The sequence below is a fragment of the Lonchura striata genome, chromosome 5 (genome assembly GCF_050655825.1).
Source record: "Lonchura striata isolate lonStrDom1 chromosome 5, ASM5065582v1, whole genome shotgun sequence".
NCBI classification, from domain to species: Eukaryota; Metazoa; Chordata; class Aves; order Passeriformes; family Estrildidae; genus Lonchura; species Lonchura striata.
Genome location: NC_140707.1, coordinates 11097543 through 11114127, shown reverse-complemented (window position 1 = coordinate 11114127; position 16585 = coordinate 11097543). Strand labels below are relative to the sequence as shown.

The 16585-nt window shown below is 36.8% G+C and overlaps 1 protein-coding gene across 1 annotated transcript in view; it reads right to left on the bottom strand.

Annotated features, from left to right (window-relative positions):
* Positions 1-16585, bottom strand: part of LOC110469133 (inositol 1,4,5-trisphosphate receptor-interacting protein-like 1) — a 29223-nt gene extending 12638 nt beyond the window's left edge. The window contains exon 1 of the mRNA XM_085579660.1: positions 1-16585. This exon is cut by the window's left edge and continues 12638 nt beyond it. The gene's annotated coding sequence lies outside the window, so the exon portion shown is untranslated.

Sequence of the window (16585 nt, the reverse complement as noted above, 5' to 3'; positions counted from 1 at the left end):
GAAATGAATCTCAACAGGCAATAACAGAGAAAGGAGCCCCAGTGCCAATGTGAGCATCTTCACAGCAGTAAGGTGGGATGGCAGCAGATCCCAGGCAGGAGTCCAAATGGAAGGGGTTCAGAATGGCCATGAAGAAACACTTCAGCAGTTTACCAGGAGAGCAGAGGACCCTTCCAACCTCAATTATCTTGTCACCCCCTGGAATGGATCATGATTCTGTGCCTGGGTTTTTTGGGGTTTAGTTTGGTTTTTGACCTTAAACCACCCAAACATAGCATTCAAGAAAGAATAATTGGTTTCTTTGAGGACTTAGATCCTTGCTTCAGCTACAAGTGTGTTGTATATTTCAATTTTTTTTTTCTGTATTTGACAGATGGATGCACTAAGACTAAAATATAAACTATAAGTTGGAAACATTTCATCACATTGCAATAAGACCTAATTTTATCGAGACAAACAAGTTTGATGTATACCTGGTCTTTTATTGCAACTACAACTATAATTGTCTCAGAACACTATTAATTGCAACTAGAACTGCAAGTCCAGAATGGATCTGAAGATCCACAAAGTAAATATACAGGAAAGGAAGAAGCCACAGAGTGGCTAACTGTGAAAACTGTGGGTTTGGTACTGCATAGTGATCAAAGTAATCAAAAAGAAATTTGAAAGAATTTAGAATTATTTGTTTTGAATCCAAATTGCTGTATAGCCTGGCTCTGAAAGTCTCAGTATCAACATTTAGCATAAAAGGCTAGTCTTGGCATCCTGTCATGAGCTAGTCTTAGCTATCACTGAACAAAATCCAGCCCACCACATTTTACCACTAGGCCACATTTAATCTTTTAAATCCTTGCCTCATTTACTGTACTTCCAGCTTCTTCTTTGCAGCCCTGATTTAGCTGCAAAGCGCCCCAGTAGACAGCAGCTTGGTGGGAATACAGTGCATGCTTATTTAATTACAGGCAGTATCATAGTGCATGTGGACAAGAGAGCTAATTTGACGTTGGACAAACAACAGGAAAGGAGAAACCTGTGCATAATCTTCTCTTTTCAGGACTATGAATAACAGGGGTTTAATTGCATCATGTCATATCTATATGCACATAGATCCTCAACAAGGCTGCTCCAGACAGCACTCCACCAGATACCTTAAAGATGTACTTTTATCTCATGCAATAAAAGCAGTAGGTTGTCAACTTCCTCATGAAATACCCCTGCCAAGAGTGCTATATTCTGGCTGGAGCTTGTCACTGGTATTTCCTGTCTAGACTGGAAAGGAAGGTAGAAGATTTCTAATGTCATTCCACCTCTCCAACAAATTTTCTTTAATATGTTCATTTTTTCACCCCAGCAAAATAATTTCCCTGTCTTTGCAGCTAACACATCCCTAATGCACTTCTTCTCTTTTTTCTTTGGTTCTTTATTCTAATCTCATTTTCTTCTGCAGCGTTCATTATTCCTGTTCTATTTCCACTCTCCTTATCCAAGGAGTACTGAAGTTTTTTTCTCCAGAACCTTCAATACCTTAAAGTTATCAGTCCCTCCTACTCAAATCAGCTAGCATGAATGCATACCTTATTTCTTCATTTCATGTTTCCTCCTCCCTCTGCTTCTCCCAGTCCACCAACATTTTTAGGATTCACATCAATTAAAGGAATTTTGCATCTATAAAGCACAAAATTATCTCTAATGTAGACATGAGACAGCAACAGCATGGGATGAGCTATGGAAGCACACATGGGACCAGCATTTTGAAATGTTTTTTCTCTCATGAACACCTAAGGTTTCATTCCCTATTTACCTATTTACATAATTCAAAGTTGGTGTTTTTTTTTTTTTTTTTAAGTAAAACCAGATTTATCTGTGAAATTCACTATATTATCTATGGTTCCTGTAAAGTCTGATATAAGGAAAAGCAAGAAACAGGCATTCAATAAAGCAGAACTTGTTTTTAATTAATTCATGCTTACAAATTTCAAAGTTCTTTTACACAGTGACCATCCAGATGGTCGTGTAAATAAGTAAGAGCTTGGGATGCCATTTTTAGAAACAAGTAGTATGAAAGATGTAAAGTAGAACGTGCACTGAGAGGGGTGACATAATTTATTGATGATGCCGTGGAGAGAATCTTTTGTGATGCAAGTCACAAACTAACCTACATTATTTCCAACACAGTTACTGTTTAATATTCTGGAATTTGATGGGAAGCCAGAGAAAGATAATGCCACAGGACTGGCAAGACTATTAAATACATGAGGAATACTAGGCATGAATGTATTTTTCCTAATTAAAATAAAATATTTATATTATATAGCTTTTTAATATGGGAATTAATTTTTTTTTTTTTTTTTTTTTTTTTTTGTGTAGGCCACACTGCTCAGATGAGCTTCTCTTCCTGGAAGAGCTATCAGAAGAAAAGATTTGTATTATTACGTACATAATAAAGAAGGTATATCACTTGCTAAAACCATGCAAAACATGGGAGAAGAGAAAACGCCCCATCTTACTTATGTCATAGCTCACAAATCAAATGAAAGAACACTTTGGGTACTTCTAAGACCTTCTTTCCAAAAATCCACACATTTCATAAGGAGAGCAGCTTTTCCCTGGTCTTCTTTAAAATAAATTCAGTCAGGAAAGGACCTCAGCATACCTACAGTCTTGGTTTTTTTAGACCAAGCTTGCTAAATTACAAACTGTGAGGTTTAAAATAGCTCCTACATAAGCAATTTGTTTTAACAATGTAAGAGCTGCTTATTTGGGTGATAAAACATAAGGGAACCTGTATTTCAAACCTTTGAATGTCTCTGCCTCCAGATTTCCTGTTTCTAGTGGAACTTAACTTTTGGTTAACTTGCAAAGGCATTCATTACTTGAAGGGGGAGATTTAATCTACAGTGAAAATTGGCTGCTGTGCTCTGGCCCTCATGGCAGCGCACCCAAACACTTGCTACCAACTCATCGATGAGATGGTGAATATTTATCATGTATAATGTTTGATTTATGCTCTCTAGAAGAGCCTGATACTAAACACCCATCAACAGCACAAAGGGGATAGAGTCCATGAGAAAAAACACCCAAGAAATCATCCATTTTCTATGTTTGTGCATTAGCCAGGGAGCTCTCAGACAGGAATGCTCAGGTGACTTTTGGGAAGCAGGTACAAGGAATGAGTTCATTATTTTTGCTTTCCCATACACAGACTCCTTTGGGAGATTGGGCACAGAAATCCCCAGCCCTTGGGAAAAGGAATCATCCCTCTGAGAGGCACTCCTAGAGACTCTGACACAAGTGGATTCATTCCCTCCTTGGCCTCGTGCACATCATTACAGGACACTGCACTGCCTAAAGGTGAGTGACTGTGAACATCTGACATCACCACTTCGTGCCCTACATCCAACAGTGTACATGGATGGCAGTAAAAAAACACAATAATAATGTTTGCTGTGCCAGAGCATGAGGATCAGGAGCATATTTATCAGTTTATTCTCTCTCTTTGTTTGTTTGCTTTGGGTTTTTTTTTAATACACAAGGAATTACTCTGTGGAAGGAGAAGGGAATTGAGACACAGCACAACCTCTGGGTAAAAGCCTTTCCAACAATTATTTATTCAAAGGTATAAAAATTTAGTTCTATTACAGCTGTTTTCAAATAAGATCATTTTTATTTGTTCTGAAGTGTTAAAATCTTGCACAGTCAAAGGCTGTGGGAATAAACACTGTCCTAATTCATGCAGGATTCTGCTTGTCTGGGATAGTTTAGATGGATATCTGTCCAGTTATTCCTTAATACAACAAACATTCAGAAGGTTTTTCCCTTCTGGAGTTTAAGGATCATTTTTCATATAGTCATGCTTGTAAATATATGCAATGGACAACTTAAGGAGGTGAAAATCATTAATTTATAAAGTGGATGACAATTTTTCCTCATTTTCTTTTTCCTTCAGCAGTGTTGTTCATAGGACCAGAATAACCTGGGTTGCTGTTGTCTTAATGCAAATGAAACAACTCTGCATTATGAGCTGTTTTCAACAAGGATTCTGTGTTATACAGGAATCCTCTGTCAAATCAAAATCTCAGTGACAATCTCACTGCCCCTGTTCAAGGTGATGAACACGCTGTGTGATTCATTACCAACATGTCTAGTTATAATTTTCTATCCAACAGACTGAACTTAGGTAAGCAGCTGGCCCCAGTGAAAAGCAAAATTCTAATATTTCTCTTGCTGAAATAGTGGAGAGCTGCATTGGTAATTACAGCCTTTGAAGCATAAAGAACTGCTGTGGCTCCATACAAATTTTTACAGGGAAGAAAACCTGAGGCTGCTTGGGATTGAAATTAAAAGATAAATTTTAAGTTTACACAGTGTAAAAATCCAGACATCACCTTAAATTCTCAATTAAAGGAGAAGCAGTCAGACAAAATGAAAAAAAAACCTAAAAATCAAGCAAAGCAATAGTGGCAGGGCTGCAGTCACACAAACACAGAGTCTAGATAGGCATAAATTTACACTTCAGCTTCCTGATTTTTGTGTTCACCATGCCAGACCTATTTCCAACCTTTTTTTACGCTAAGCCTGACATTTATAGAATGTGTAAATAAAAACAAATCAATACGACCTTGGGTGGGTATCCCTTTTCCTGTTGCAGTACTCTTCTTCCTATCATTCATTTAATGCATTATACTGTGAATGCTTTCAGAACAAAACATTCACTTTGTCTTCCAAGGAGACAGTAATTTAAATCCAGAGTGTAAAGTTCTTAAAAATTGCCAAAAAAAGATAACAGCCACCTTATGAATATGCTAAATAAGCATTCATTGTGGTAAGGATTACAATTGCCTTGAAACCTTTCCTTTAAAAATGCTTGTCTTTCAGTTCTTCTGGCAATTCTTTATCTGCAAGTCAACATGAAGATGCTTTCTCAAGACTACCTTGTGCCCCATTTCTCTTTATTTTTACTCCTGGAACAGGATTAAAGCAGTGCACCAGCCCTTAGCATATTTCTTTTTGTTTTCCATTGGCCATTGAACTGCAAACCTGATTCTCTCTTTGATGTGTTTATATTTGCCTGCACAAACATATTTACCTGTGCCTACCTGCTTAATTCTCATACAGCATTTAAAGGACTGCAACAGAGGCTACACATTAATAATCTGTCATCTTTGCAGTAAACATGTGTGGCTATAAAAACACATTTTATGTGTCCCACTGAAGGTACAACAACAGTTTCAGGAGAGTAATATATGCACAGCTATTTAGGGGTTTATTTCCACCTTTCCACATCCCAAACTGAATTATCTGTTCAATTAAATCAAAACAAACAAAACAACCACCCCACAAACAACCTAGAGCTGCCTGGCAAAGGACCATGGCCTGGCACAGAAGCACAGTGACTGATCTAACCATGGCCATGTTGGACATATAATGCTTTCAAAATACTGTTTTTCTTATTCCAGATTGAACTCCAGTTGCTATTTCCACACTGTTCAGGTTATCTTAATTCTGTTAAACTGAAAGGAATTAAAAAAAAATAAAAAGGTATATGGAACTAGTTCTGAAATAATTTAAAAATAAATACAGAAACATCCAATACATTTTTATATCTGTCAAGAAAAGCCAATTAAAGTCTCCCTGTGGTGAACAGAGCTTTAAAAGTCTGAGTTTTCTCCCGGATTACACTGTGAGCTGCCTTCTCAGAATGATTCATCACAATCCTCATTATTTCCAGCTTCCAATTTCCCTGTGCCTGGCTGGGTTACCCCAGCAAATGGCCACTCATTTGCAAACAGTGCAAGTTATGCATTGCCATAAACAGATCATTTGTGGCTTTCCCAAACTCTAATGGGCCTCCCAAAAACAAACAATGCCTCCTAGAGCAGTAAAAATATTTTTTTAACTCTATTTTGACTTTTACAAAGTCAGCTTGCTTTTCAGTTAGTTTTACTCCATACTTGGCAGTTTGGATTCCACAATACTCTTCAGAAAAGAAGGAAAATAAAGGAAAATAAAGGGAAAGGAAAAAAAAGGGAAAGGAAAAAAAAAAAGGGAAAGGAAAAAAAAAAGGAAAAAAGGGAAAAGGAAAAAAAAAGGAAAAGGAAAACAAAAGTGAAAAAAAAGGGGAAAGGGAAAAAAAGGGAAAAGGGGAAAAAAGGGAAAAGGAAAAAAAGGGAAAAGGAAAAAAGAAGGGAAAAGGAAAAAAGAAGGGAAAAGGAAAAAAGAAGGGAAAAGGGGAAAAAATGAAAAGGAGAACATTGGAATGGAGGGCTGCATTATTGCAGAGCACTGTCCATTAGCCTTAAAAAAGAACAGCATATTTTCAGAGCTTGATGCCTCTTGAGCACTCCAACAAAGATTTATACTTTTGATAAAGTTAGTAAATTGCTATTGCATCTTAATTAAGATGCATGATTATTTCATTTTCTTTCCCTCAACTTCAATACTCCTTTTACCCTTCCATATCTACAGAAATCTTTGCATTTATTGATAATTAGACTACCATGCATAGCCCAAGAAAGAACAGTTTCATTAAGTCTCAGAGAAAGCTGCAGGAAAATGGGAATAACAGAGACTAAAAAATAGTGACAACACTTGCAATTCTCCTTTATTATATTTCAAGGAACACGTAAGAAGGAATAATTAGAAGAAAAAAAAACAAACATTTTCATAAACAGTTTGTGTAGATGTATTGTATTGTGTGCCTGTTGCAAAGTTCTCCAAAAGAGCTGAATATGCAATGTCTTACTTCATCTTAATAAAACCTTTAAGATAATTTCATCACAGCTCCTCACTTTCAGACCTCAAAACATTAAAAGTGCTGAACACAATTCCCCTCACCCCCACTACCTGCCCAACACAACCCCTTCAATATCCAAATAATATGTGTGTATCTATATATAACAGTCATTTTCTTCCACATCAAGGCTGGTGATTATATTTTATGAAACATCAGGAGATGCTGATTACTTTATGAGAGTGTTGTGCACACCAGCACTGCACACTCCTGCAGCTTGGGTTTTAATTTCTTAACCCATCTCTGGTTTTGAACGAGGTGGTATTTAATAACATTCCCTGGAAAACAGCACTAACAAATGCTAATACTTTTTTCCAATCCAAATGCCTGTTCACTTGAATGTACCAGCAAATATTTCCTTCAGTGCAGTAACTGTGCACATGACTCTGGCATTGATGAATTCACAGTGTTTTTAACTATTATTAACTTTTTCCAGTTTTGAATAAAAGCTTCCTTTTGCTGACGATAAAATTAGTTTATAATTTACAATGTTTGCTTAGCACAGTTTGTGCAATTTCAGGCACTGCTAAAGCTTTCTTTGCTGATGTATTTTCTTTGAAGTGCCTCAGCAGAACTGATTATCAGTGCAGAAAGCATCTGTGTGCAGTGCCAGAAAGCACATTGTCATGCCAACTAATGTAAAATATTATTTGCAAATATTTCAATGTAAACAGCATTAATAAGATTCTTCATTATAATTCAGATCAGGAGTAAGTTTGATGTTATATGTTTAAGAAAACTAATTTTAAATAAGATTTTGGGAGGAAGAAAATGTCCTCCTCATGACAAAGTACACCATTAGCTAAAAAAAAAAAAAAAAAACAACAAAACAAACAAACAAAACCACAGGCCTAAAAATGTTACAAAATATATAAAGAAATCTACTTTATATTCTGTCATAAATTCCTTGGCAACTACCACATGTGATTTCACATCTCTGCAGCCTATTTACTCACTGAGGATGTGTTAGTGGCTTTTATTAAATATGTGAGGATGCCACAATTGCATTGTTCATCCAAAAGAAAAGCTCAGAAAACAACTTCTGCTGGTTAATCAATTAATTTAGCGTCATCTTCAGGAAAGGAAACGTTGAGCATGTGGAGATATTAAAACAAATATGTATTTTTAAATATCTGACATAAGCTAGGGGGGAAAAAAAAAATGAAACATCTCTGGCATGTGTTGAACAATGAGTAACACAAGGCAATGCTATATGTTCCACAAACATATGTTCTCTGATGGGGAAATAATTACGTTGGTGTCTACACAACACGTCTGAAAGTTCTTTGAGTGAAAAAGCTTTAGAAATGAGGGGAGGTAACAGCTGCCAGTTCTGTGAGCTCCAGCTGAAGCCACTGAAGAGCAGGGTGCTGCAGAGAGTCACCAAAACACAGCAGCTGACAAAATGAGACAATGAGCAGGGCAATCATTGCCATGAAATCAAAGATATTTTCGCGTGGTTCACTGATGACAACGCATCTGGAGGCAATGCCAAAATCTGAAATTTAGGGGAAAGTCAGAAACTCAGGTGAGACAGATGTTGGTTTACAAAGTCATTACCCCACTGTCTTAGCAGAGAGCCAGGACGCTGCACTCAGCATGGAATGGATTTTTAACTACACCTGGATGCTACCCAAAGTGACGTGGTGCTGTACAGAAACCAGCCAGTGCCTGCTCACAAGGGCAGCTCAGCCCTGCCCCAGAAACCTGGGCCAGCTCAATAAAATATCAAATATCATATCTGATAAAATATCATATCTGTGTTGCTCTTCACATGCTTAAAGGAAGTGCTCACATGTTGGGAGTTTTGTTTTCTCCTCTTCCTCCTTTGCTTTGTTTTTTTCTCCCTGTCTGGAACCAAGAACTCACTGCTTTATAACACTTGAGCAATAAACTGGTTTTAATTTATTTTAAGTAGCTTTGATGACAAATCAGTTTCAAGAACTTCCATGCTATCTGCAAACGCTGGGGAAACAACCACCTTAAGCTGAATATAAGGTAAAATTTCTTCCTCAAAAGGATTGTCAAGCACTGGAGGAGGCTGCCCAGGGCAGTGGTGGAGTCACCATCCCTGGGAGAATTTAAAAATGTGCAGGTGTGGCCCCTGGGGACGTGGTCAGTGGTAGACTTGGCAGTGCTGGATTGATGGTTGGACTCAAAGATCTTAAAGGTCTTTTCCAACCTAAATTAGACTGTGTTTCTAGCAAATTAAAAGTAAAAAGCCTTTCTTAGGCAAAATGAGTATGAACTGGCAAGAGCACCTCAGCTTCTCTATTTTGGAGCAGTGTAGTTACTGCACAATATGATACACTAAATTATTCTAGTTGGCTGCACCATCCTATAGTGGAAAATAATCTTTTGTCAGAAGGGGATATATAAGAACCATAGCAATAATTATTGTGTATGGAGTCCGTCTGGAAAAATAAATTGTTTCTGATAAATTTAATAAGTCATGAAAAAAGTAATTAGAAATTTCCATAAATAAGTGATCAATTTAAAACTCATTTGGATTCTAGCTGACAATAAGTTCATTTCTCTGGGTGAAATTTTTTTTTGTATGATTGAAAATATATCTCCATTAATTTCTCCATGCCAGTGCCTTTCTCTGTTGTTTCTCTCTATTGCAAAGCAGTTAAGATGTCAACTGCTTTGCATTTCCTGGACAACAGGAGTTTAATTTCACTTTATTTTTTAAGAACCTGTAAATTCAAGGGCTACAAAATCTACCTGAAAGCAACGTGGAGGGAGGCTTAGAGCAAGGAGTGAAAAAGCCAGAGTCTCACATAAGATGGCAGCTTTTCCTGATGCAGTGACAGCAACTTTCTGAACATTGAAAAGTCATTTTGTAATATCTCCTCCAGATATTGATAGAATGTCTGCTGTACAAGACTCACTGGGACCAAGGTATAAAGTAGGATCATTATTTGAGATGCCCGAAATTAGCTGGGCACTCCGTTTCCTTTGTTGTTCTTTTGGTTTTATAACCTCGGAAAATATCTTCCAATTTAAAAATCAAAAGCCTGGCTTTATTCCTCTATGAATCTGAGAAATTTTGGGTTTATTTGTTCTCATATTTTATTCCTGTAGGATACATCACCTGCTGTGCTTAGAAAAGATGCCAGAACACTGGAGAAATTCATGTTTCCTTCCCATCTCCCAGAGAGAGACTAAAGTGGCTGGACAAAAGCGTCTTCCTATGGTTTTATTTATTAATTTTTAATTTATATATTATATATTTTTATTTATTTTATTTATTATTTATTTTATCTATTTATATTATTTATTTATTATTTAGCTCTTTTTTTTCTTTATTTACCTGTTTGTTCTTTAGCTCATCCAAAATAGGGAGAGGCTGCTTCATCTCAGTTTTCTGCAAGGTTTTGGAAGTACAGTATTTACAGATTTAAGTTCCCTTGGAATGGGAAGGAATCAACATATCTTCCCCACAAAAGACATGACATTTTAACAGCAGGGATTACCTACCAGAAACCTTACTATTTCTGAACTACTTAAACTTTTGCAATTCTTTCTCATGAGCTAAGGACCCATCACCAAGTCAAGGAGCAGGTGTGCTTACTATGCATTTTTATTTTCAGAGCACACATATATTTTAATTTTTTACAGTAACACATGGTTTCTGCCTTGATAATACAAAATATTGTTGAGAAGTAAGTAATATTTGGCTAAATAATTTGCAAAAATAATTGTTCATTTTATGCTTCTGTTTCACAACAGCAGAACCTTTTTTAAGCACTTTTTAACAGCACAAATTTGAAGAAGCTGCACTTTAAATATTCTTCAATATACTGAAGAATATTTATAAAGGTAAAGAAACCTCTCACAGAGGGAAGAAACTCTTACTGATTGCATAGGTTTGAAATATTCTTTTAAGACTGATGCTCTCCCTTCCGAGGCTGCAAAACCTTTATAGAGAGAACCTTAAAATCAAAAGAAACTAAAAAAAAAAAAAAAATCAGAATCTAATATTTAACAACTCTTCTTTTACAAAAGGAAAGCCTCATTCATACAAAATGGTTTTGAAAAGTGTAACAAAGTCCAACCTAGTATTGAAGAGTTAATCATGAATGTATGCACATGCAACTTCACACATTTCCTATGTGTTTTGAGTACGTTTACAAAACCTGTAGTGGTTACCCTAAACAGGTACTAAAGTAATGAGGCAGAAATGGATTATTTTGCCCTTTCTTTTTTTGTTGTTGTTAAATAAAATAAACCACAAACAAATAGTATCAGAGACAAAATTTGGTGCAAATCATCAGCTAAATATTTTCCCCTGGAGCATTATGTTAATCATATGTAAGTAATGAGGCAGTCAGCATACAGAACAGCATCTGATATAAGTACACCAGATAAAAAATTAAGTGTATTGCAGAGCACCAACTATAGACAGAACCTGACATGTAGATTAGGAAACACAATGAAACAAAAAATAAAGTCTGAGTTGGGGTTTTGTTTGGTTAGATGGTTGGGTATGGCAAGCACATTTCTCTCCCTCTCAGAATTTTTCATAGAGGTGCACAGAGAGAAATGAAAGAGAAAACAATTTCTATTTCCGCTCCTTGTTTTTCCTATGTGGAATGTGTTTGGAGAATTGTTTACCTGGGGTGAGTGCTGGGTTGGATTCTGGTGAGGATTGTTTGAGCCTGATGGCCAATCCAACCCACCTGGGGCTGGGCTCTCAGAGAGGGGCACGAGTTGTGTTAGAATCAGAGAAAGTAGTATGTAGTTTTAGTATCCTCCTTTTATATAGTATATTAATGTATTTTAACATAGTTATAATAAAGAAATCATTCAGCCTTCTGAATTGAGTCAGACATTGTCATTTCTTCCCATTGGGTTCACCTGCATTTACAATATTTGCATTTTGGGGGGTAGAAAATAATTGAAAATATTTTCAATTATTACTGCTTTATTTTCAAGTGTAACCAGAGTTTAAAAGTTACTCATGGCTGGGTAACCCCACTGACACAAGGCTGTGCAATTCATATTCTCGGAGGTGAATTCTGCACAAGCTCTAGGTGGATGTCACCCAGAAGTGTCTGGCTGATCACCAGGGCAAGCTCCATTTGGGCAGAGCAGGGCAGCAACACCTTCAGAGCTGAGCTGCCTGGCACAGATGGGGGAATTTCCCTCTCTAGTGTAGGACCTGATCAACCTCTGCTCTCTCCAAAACTTCCTGCTGAATGGGCTGAGTGGAAACCTCCGAGCTGGAGCTGCCAGCCCAAGAGAGAGGCGTCAGCATGGCATTCACCTGCCCCAGGGAAACCCCGGCTTTCCCAGCCTCCTTCACACACTCACTGCAAATCTCTCTGCCCAGAAATTTGAGGAATGGATGCCCTGAGATTTTTTGTTTTCCTTTCTTCACCACGATTAACATCGCATTTTATAGCACATGCTACTTCTAGGCCCCAAGAGGAAATAAGCTGTTTCTCCCATTGCAGTAGAAAAGATTATTTCACTCTCTAACTGTTCCACAGCAGCCATCCAAGGTTCATACACAGATTTCCACATCAAAATGAAACCAGTACCTTATTTCTCCCTGCTCTTCAGTCACTGCACACAACATGTGCTCTTCCTGGCTAATTGCCACTAGCAGTAATTCCCACATGAATCCCTCAATAGGCTTGCATGACTTTCCTCTCCAGTCTTCACATCATATTGAAATAAAGACCCAGTGTAATACATCCTGCACAGGCCATTAAGCATTATTTCTATATGAAATAGAATGTAAACCATCTCCTACCCTTTCGACTAAAAATGTTACTTAACAGTGTTTACTTCTTCCTGTGAATTAGCCAAATCAATAATTTGTAAATTATTTACAGTTTTAACTGCCTGACCCAAGACAGAGGAATAGAATACTTGAATCAAACAGAGGTAAGAAATTCTAAGTTATTAATAAATAGGGGATGATATTATTCTCCCCTCTGTTTCCATGAGCTGCAGGGAAGCTGAGACATTCTTGCAATGGAAGAAAAAAATATTTGAAAATATTTAGTAAGGTGTACAAAGATAGCTGTGCCCAAATCTCTACATTTGCAGGTCACTAGCAGGGTTTTTATTTCATAATATTTGCAAAATATAGCAGTGGGGAAAAGTCCTCCTGTTGAGGCTTTTTTCTACTTTTTCCTGAAGATTATTTTTTCTCAGGATTATCTATGTTACATATTCTAGTTTTCAGCCATTTATGGTAGAGATAAATGAGTAGACACTGAAGGACCCTGTCCATGTCCCTTTAAATTTAGTGGAAAGGTTGCTGGAACTGTCAGGGGAAAAGGAGAAAATTCATTTGATTTTACAGACGTGGCTAGTAATCTTTTCTTCATGGATACATCTATAGCCATCCAGGGCCTGATTGCTTTTTCTGTTTTCTCTTACTGGGTTTCATGAGCCATTGATAATATATGAAGATTACAAAAGCAATGTTTAGCAATTTCAGATGCAATAGTGCAGTATTTCAGACACTGGCATGAGAAATCGAGAGATAAAGTTAAACCATGTTTATTACAAAGAAAATGACAAATTTGAAGACACCATGTTTCACTCGTGATTTTATGCATTAGTTTGATTTGAAGATATTCAGCATTCCCTGCTATGCCTCTTTTATTCAGCTGCTGATAATACACAGATTCAGCTTGCTAGAGCAGCAAAAACAACCTTATCCAGAGAGGACATCAGCACGAGAATTAACCTGGAGTGGCAGAAGCTGATCTGTGCTTGGTAACTGCTAAAGGGTTTGACTTCCTTAGGAAATGCAGCTGCAAGGAGTCAGACAGGAGGTCTGGGCTAAATTCCCTCCAGATCAGAGCTGAACAAATGACCTGAATGGCAGGATTACTGTTTGTCTATTTTAGTTAAGAACTTGAGAGTTTTTACTGTAGTTTTAGATGCATAACAAGAAAACATTTTTTAGCTTAAAAAATAAAATGCTAAAATTGATGCAATCCCTTTATATGGGAGAGAATATTATAAATGCTCTTAAATCACAATACTTCATATGGATGGATGAATAGACAGACCCTCACAAAATTTCACAAGGCAGTCTAGTTTTATACAAAAAGTTTTATGCCTCTGAAGACATAAGAAATCATGTATAAAAAAAATCTAATCCTTTGAATACTCTGCCTACTAAAATAGAGAATAAAAATCCCACCACTTCCAGTAGGTAGCTCCAAGGTAACTCAGTGAAATTCAGTAGGAAGCACAAAGGAGACAGCACAAATATATTTTGCTTTAAATTTCAGCTGGAAGGCACTGAGTGGAAATCTCTTACAAAACCTGGCAGTAAAAAAACAGAAATGGGGATAAACAAGCCAGCACTGAGAAATTCAGTTTGTTCATTAAAAAGTCACAAATATCTGTTTGACTATAACACCAAGTTCTTACATAAAGAGCACTGATCATCTGAAAAGCAAATGTTACTTCCAGATTTAGATAGGAGAGTTTCTGAAGCTACTTTAAAGAGCATAAATAATTCCAAGAGCAAGGTAGCAACACAAAGCAAGCAGAACACAAAATGGTCAGAAAACATGTTTTAGAAATACTATAGAAAAACTGATCTTCTATTTTAAAAATCCTGCAAAAGCAAAGAAATAATGAACTCCTAAACATAAATTTGCCTTTTTTTAATGTACCACATAATGATGCCTTTTTTTCCTGATCCTGCATAAATAGTGAGATAACTTTTTTTCATCCAGTGTATCATACCTCAAATAATCAAGGGAAATCACACCGTGTGAGTCACAGTTTTACCCTTCAACTTGCAAAAAGTATTTGCAATATCTCCTCAGAATACATGCTACTAAAGAAATAAATGTGTCAGTGTATGAAAGAGTCATCCTCTTCAGTTGGAGGGACTCATATTTAAAGAGACAAAAAAATTACTTGGTCCACCATAACATACAGCCCTCCCATGACAATGAACAAATTCTCTTTAGACTTTGCTGCCATTCCCTTCCAATTCAGAATTTAAATAACAATTAGGAACGAGTGATAAAATATCTTAAACATTTACCATAAAAAAAATTTCAAATATTAAATACACGAGGAAGAGTGAGAGGAAATGCAAAAAGCTACAGGCCCACACTCAGACAAATACTTAGATATTTAATGCACATACTCAAAAAATAATTATCACATCAGTAGATCACATAGCTTTATCCAATATTAAAAAACACATCTGTAGGACTGACCTTTAATTTCCTTGAATACAGCCCTACTTCTTTGGATTTGCAGTGAAGGTACATCCAAATTAGGGGGAAAAAAAAAAAAAAGAGAGAGCTGTTTTGCTATCAGCCCAGGGTAGTTGAATACTTCTTGCACAGTACTCAGCCCACCTGAAGCTCATTAAAGCATTCTGGCCTTGATACAAAGCAAATAAAGCCCAGGTAGAGGAACCAGGCAGGGATTTTTCTCCCAGAAGTGTTAATGGTGATGTTGTGGCAGCAAAGGACCTCGTTGCAGTTTGATTTCTTGCAAGCCCAGAGAAGCTGCTCCCTTTACCACAAAACTTTTATTCCTTGGAGTCTTTAATTCTGTATTTTCTTCTATGCACTGGCACTGACAAAACAGGGATGTGACATAGGAAGCACTCAGCAAGCAGAAGAAAATTCATAATATTCTCTCCTTCACCCTAAGAAGTTTATTTTGACACTGGGAATTTTTTGCAGCCATGCTGTCTCTAACCTCTGGAAATAGCAAAACAATTAGAAATTTAGGCAATTACTTGCAATACAGTCAAAATAGTTGAGTTGTTCACACCCTATGAGAAGAATAAACACACATATTATGGTATCAGTGAATTCTGAAGCAAAAAATAAAATGTTTTTATAATCAAAAAGTGATGTGGGAGTCCATTCTAAATTTTAGTGTTAAAAGTTCAAGGGTTGAAATTACATTTGTCAATTAGAATAATTCAGTAATTAACAATAGCAAGTTATTAATATTCATTGGTTACCAGGTAGAAGCAGGTATTAAGGAATTTGTAAACTCGAAACTTGTCTGATTCTCTTTGATTAACAGGGTTTCTATTGCTCTGAAAACATTGTTTCTCTTAAAATAGGAAAACTTAGAAGTAATATATTTAAACTTAGAAGTAAGATATTTAATATATTTAAAATAAAACTTAGAAGTAATATATTTAATTGACAATTCCTCTATTGACAATAGAGGAATCACCCTTCATAAACAGAAACCTACCTTCACTGTCAGCCTTCTGATGAGATTGTGCTAAATTTTATGGAAGTATTTACTAGAAGAATGCCACTTAAAGGCTGTTCATTTATTTGGAGAAACACACACACACAAGAAAAAAAAAGCATCTGAACTACTATGACAAGTAATGGAAGAGATACAAGAATATTTTTTAAAGTAAAGAACCATATAATAAGGGAAATTTTCCAGAAAGGGAAGCAAATCCTAAAGCTTTAGCAGAAAACAACTCCTTGAAATGAGTCAAGGATCAGCTGAAATGATGAGTAAAACTGTTGGCACACAGTGTGTGGTGATGGGGAGTGGTGCTGGGGCTGATCCTCATCCCCAGTGGGTGCAGCTGTGCAGGACAGGTGAATAAAATTGCAGGTAAGGAGCCAGGGAGTGCCCAGGTGTGCTGGGCAAGCACACAGGGCCCAGAGGCACACAGGGGCAGTGCATCAACAGGAGGGGATGAAAGGCTGGGCTGAAGGACAAGGGAGCAGAGCCTGCAGCCTCCTTGAGTGCCCTGGTGTGACTCTGAGTTGAAGCTTTCTGAAATTGTATGGTGATACTGTATATATA